Source organism: Tinamus guttatus, unplaced genomic scaffold (assembly GCF_059628265.1).
Source record: "Tinamus guttatus ecotype Peru unplaced genomic scaffold, ASM5962826v1 Tinamus_guttatus_pri_ptg000456l, whole genome shotgun sequence".
In the NCBI taxonomy this organism is placed as follows: Eukaryota; Metazoa; Chordata; class Aves; order Tinamiformes; family Tinamidae; genus Tinamus; species Tinamus guttatus.
The window spans coordinates 2,176,365-2,181,953 of NW_028288990.1; the positions used below are offsets into that span (position 1 = coordinate 2,176,365).

Consider the following 5,589-nt stretch of genomic DNA (forward strand, 5'->3'; position numbering starts at 1 on the left):
GGTGTAAATTCAGCGAGTTGTCTTTAGATCCATTTGCGCAGTCAGGGCCCTAATAATTATGATTTAGGACAAGCGCGTTTGAGGTTTCCTCCTCAACCCTTCCCACCATTCTTTACAATTAGATGATGAGGCAACAGCTCTTCTATTGAACAACATTAAATACTGAGTCCTAATAAGAACATGCAGATCCTCCAATACAAACACTGATCGCCACAGGCCGCAGCAGCCTGCAAAGGGCCGATAAGGGCCTGGACAGACTGGACAACTGGGCAGTGAAAAACCTCATGAAATTCAACAAGGCCAAGTGCAAGATCCTGCACCTGGGGAGGAATAACCCCAGACACCAGTACAGGCTGGGACCAACCTTCTGGAGAGCAGCGAGCAGCTCTGCAGAGAGGGACCTGGGCGTCATGGTCGACGACAAGTTGACCATGAGGCAGCAGTGTGCCCTTGTGGCGCTGCCATCCAATGGCACCTGGACAGACTGGACAATTGGGCAGTGAGAAACCTTATGAAATTCAACTAAGACAAGTACCTAGGGACCTTCTGGAAAGCAGCTCTGCAGAGAAGGACCTGGGCATCATTGTGGATGACAAGTTGACCATGAGGCAGCAGTGTGCCCTTGTGGCCAAGAAAGCCAATGGGATCCTGGGGTGCATTAAGAACAGAGTCTCCAGCAGGTCGAGGGAGGTGATCCTGCCTCTCTACTTAGCCCTGGTGAGGCCACATCTGGAGTATTGTGTCCAGTTCTGGGCTCCACAGTACAAGAGGGACATGGAGCTGCTGGAGAGAGTCCAGCGCAGGGCTACAAGGATGATCAGGGGCCTGGAACATCTGCCCTATGAGGAGAGGCTGAGGGAGCTGGGCCTGTTCAGCCTGGAGAAGAGAAGGCTGAGAGGGGATCTAATCAGTGTCTATAAGTACCTCAAGGGAGGCAGTGAGGAGGATGGTGCTGGCCTCTTTTCAGTGGTGGCCACTGACAGAACTAGAGGTAATGGCCACAAACTGAAGCATCAAAAGTTCCACAGGAACTTAAGGAAAAATTTTTAACAGTGAGGGTGACAGAGCACTGGAACAGGTTGCCAGGAGAGTTTGTGGAGTCTCCTTCTCTGGAGATCTTCAAAACCCGCTTGGATGCACTCCTGTTGCCACATGCTCTAGGTGACCCTGCGTGTGCAGGGAGGTTTGGACTAGATGACCTCTAGAGGTCCCTTCCAACCTTAAGCATTCTATGATTCTATGATTCTAAGGGGAGCAGGCCAGGGAGGACTGCGGCGCAGCGGCCCTGTCATGCTCACTGCCACCTGCCACACAATCCCAGTCTCTTCACAAAACAGCTTGCATACTTGCGATCTATGTAAGATTAATAGCTCAATGGTTTCCTGACTTTTCCCTATGCAGAAAATATCATAAAACAAGGAAAATATTTTGTTCGTACAGCCCTGGTTCTATCAGCACCAAAATAGACTTAATTTTCTAACTCCTGTTCTTTTTCTAGCCCCTGTCCCCACCCCACCCTGCAATCTCTGCATTTGAGAGGCCCATTTCTCATTCACTGTTTATAGATGTATACCTCAAAAGGGGGTACAAAAATGCCATGTCTGACCTGCCACTTCTTTGAAGACCTTGATGCAGGAAGCCACTGCACAGATTTGCACAGCCTGAAAAGAAACAGGAAATCTCTGCCTGTTTTTATGACAAACCTGCCAGCACATCAGACACTAACCAACATGGAAACCCAAATGGGACTTTTTAGATTCCACAGCGTATTAAAAAAAAAAAAAAAAAAACATTGTGAAGCATCTGCTAGTGTTCTTTATTTCCCCCTCTGTAGCTTTTAAAGCAAATTCCAGAGAACTTTTAGGTTTTCTAGGAAGCTTTATGAATAACAGAGAAATGACAGAATCCCACAAATTGCCCTTTTCCTGCCCTTGAACACTAGCAAATACGTATTAATCACCCATCTATGCCCTTGAACACCAGCAAACATACATTAATCTCCCATCTATATGCCTAGCTTACCTCAATTTAAAGTATTGATCTCATTGAATGGAAACCTTAAAAGTTAAAGCTTGGTGATAATGCCAGAGCTGAGCTTATGCATCTATCAGTAGAATCATAGAATGCTTAGGGTTGGAAGGGACCTCTAGAGGTCATCTAGTCCAACCCCCCTGCACACGCAGGGACACCTAGAGCACGTGGCACAGGACTGCATCCAAGCGGGTTTTGAAGATCTCCAGAGAAGGAGACTCTACAACCTCTCCGGGCAGCCTGTTCCAGTGCTCTGTCACCCTCACTGTTAAGAAATTTTTCCTTAAGTTCCTATGGAATTTTTGATGTTTCAGTTTCCGGCCATTTCCTCTAGTCCTATCAGTGGCCACCACTGAAAAGAGACCATCACCGTCCTCTGCACTCCCTCCCTTGAGGTACTACAGTACTCAGTACTACATAAATATAAATTCCTGGGCTAGTTAGACAGTAGCTACAACATCATATGCAAATGATACAACTATTTGCCAAAAAACCCACTCCCAAAGCCCAATATGAATAAGCTAAGTTTAAACTTTTACTTGAGTGCCTTAAAATAACAGAAAGATGGGTGCAGCTTCTTCTTAGATGCAGAATTACTACCAGTTTTCAGGTGTCTATTTCCCTCAGGCAGTTTAACGCTGCTTTTTCATTTTCAACATCTTCTCAATCCTAAATCAAAAACAGACAAGCAGCATAATAGGTGGCAAAAAAAAATCTACAAGGTGAGATAATTCCAAAGGAGTGGATCTGGCTATGGCAAATAGCCGTTAAATTGGCAAAAGAAAGTGAAAATGGAAACAATCAACCCTAACTTGGTCTAGAGAGTACACAAAACTCCAGGGTATGCCCAATTTCTCTGACTAGACTGGTTTGTATCAACACCACATTAAAGGAGGACTAAAGGGAAGTAAGTTTTATTTTGTTTTAAACAAGAGACTACATAATTCTTCCTGATTCATGCCTTTTGCATTGTCCTTAGGAATTCTGAAACAGTATTTCTGCAAAATCCAAAAAAAACCTACAGAGAAGGGAAACAAAAAGTCTACTGCAGTTTCCTTGATGGGGTACCAAGAAAGTTTGCAAGTGCTTTGGGTTATACAAACATTCATCCAAAGGTAAATTTGTCCTAAAAGCATTTAAAAACCAAAGAGTTGATACCATAGAAACAGAGATTACTATACCCAGTCTAAAGACAGAGGCCTGAGATATTGAATAGGTTGATCTCAATTTACCTAGGGAACTTTTACAGGAGCAGAAGACCAATGGAGATTTCTGTCTCTGCAAATCTCAAAATCATTCTTCTTCCCAAAATTGTTCCTAACCCCATTATTTACTTTTCTTTCTGTGTTATCCTCTTCTTAAAATTAATAGTATTAACAAATACTAGCGGATAAGTGAATTTATCTATAGTTCAATAAATTAACAGTTTAAATGTTCTGTAAATAAATTGTTCTACAAGACAAATATTTACAATTGCCCTACAAAGGGAGGAGATTCATTTTACCTAATAGAATTTTTCTCTTTTTGCCTCATATATTTCCTAATCCAATGTCATATTTCCTCTCCTTCCATAAGATTTACAGCAGGTGATTAGGCTAATGCACATAATATAGGGAGCTGCATTCTATCCTGAGGGAGAGAGGCCCAAAGAGGTGAAATACCTTGCACACAGGTCAGAAACATGTGAAATGGATTCAAGGCTCCTAATCACTGTATCCATAACTCAGCTCAATCCCTACAGAACCTACTCCAAAGCCTCTGTAAACCATCAGATGTTTTTCAGCTGACCTCAATTCTTTCATTACGCCAAGTTCTATGGAAATAATTCACAACTAGAATCTGCTCACAGAGTTCCTGATTGCTTAAGGAAAGTAAATAGCCAGTGCTTGATTAATGCAATTATTCATCACATAGAGTATCATAGAGCATTAAAATACAGCATTGCCAATACCTTTAAAAAAAATTGAATTAGCTGACACTCTCTTATTAGATGCCCCTCTTCAAGTGCAGGGACATGACAAACACTCCTTCCTCAGACTTGTGAATTTTTTAACATACACCAATAAACACACACACCAGTCTCTCTCCTACTACTTCCTCTGCTGGAATAATTCCTCAGGTGCCTGATGCACTCAAGCGCTTTTTCCCCTCCTGAGTTGCCCATGTATGTGCACATTTGTGAGGTTTAGATCTTATCAATCACAGCCATAAAATATTTATTGCAATACAGAGAAGCTAAGAAAGTCTATGTCTTACATTCGGTTAACTAGATTTCATTTTTTTTCTAATAATTTGATTCATTGAAGAAGAAGGAGCAATTTCATTTACCTAATGGCTGTGTTCAAAACAAATATAATTTTCTGTTACCACTTCTTCTCATCATCTGCACTCATGTATGTGTGTGTACACACAGGCACACACGCATACACACACTTTCTCTCAAGCTGGTCTTGTGCGTTGCTCAGCTGTCATCTCAGACCAACTGGAAACATAAGGTTGGAAGTATTTTGACTAGAGAACAGGTCCAGCTTTAAACTGCAGGCATTTGGCCTCTCGTTTCTTGTTCTTTACTCTCTGATGTGTAGTCAATGAGGCCCTAGTAAAACAGGCAGTTACGTCAGGTATTTTAATGAATAGCACAGGAGAAAAACTACCCTTATCAAAAGAGTGACATTCAGTCAATTACATATATTGGGCAGTATATTGAACATTTACTGGTGTAAATTAGAAAAGCATCATCAATTCCACAATATTCATAACTATAATGGCTAATTCAGTATAAATAACTACATTGGGGAGGTAGCTTTACTTTGTGTTAATTATTGAAATCACTGGAATTATGCTGATTTACCTGATGTAGGTCTGGTCTTACTCTTTCCATAAAAAAGGGAAAAAAATCTTCTAAAGATTAACAGTATACCATATTTCAAACTAAAACTGTTGCTTTGTCATGTCAAAATTGAGATATTAAAAAGGCACAAAAGCAAGCACCGGGTCTTTAGTATGGTGATGTGGAGGCAAAACCAAATGTGTATTGACTGCATCATTTTGACCTCCTATTAGCAAGTAATGCTACAAACGTCCTGCAGCAGACCTTACACGTATTTCGGCCCCATGATTTCAAAGTTTGACAAATGTACAATGACAGAGAGGAACCTGGCACATAACCTTAAAGGACACCATCAGTCCACTCAGACAGAAAAAAAACTTCTATGTGTTTTTTACTGAATAGGTAAAAAATATTTCATGGCCAACTTCCACCTAGAATTTGAAACTTCTAAAGGACCTAATTCCACTCCTTTTTTCTGTCTTATACAAGTACTATTGAATTATCCTTCAGAAATTTAACCTCACCAACTATTCCTTCCAAAAATATACTGTAAATCAAAATCACACAAATGACAGTAGAATAAATTCATTTTCTTTGTTGGTTTATCTACCATACCAAGTGTATTTTGAAATCTAATTACTAGGGAAAATTATTATTCAGCATATAGACACTCAATTTAAATAACAAACTAATTTTTCTCTTGTACAAAAATCCTTTTCTGCAGTGTA

General features: G+C 40.8%; 1 pseudogene; it reads left to right on the forward strand.

Moving 5' to 3' along the window:
• Nucleotides 1-603: 603 nt before the first annotated feature.
• LOC148593135 (uncharacterized) lies at nt 604-1,205 on the forward strand (annotated as a pseudogene).
• The last annotated feature ends 4,384 nt before the right edge of the window (nt 1,206-5,589 follow it).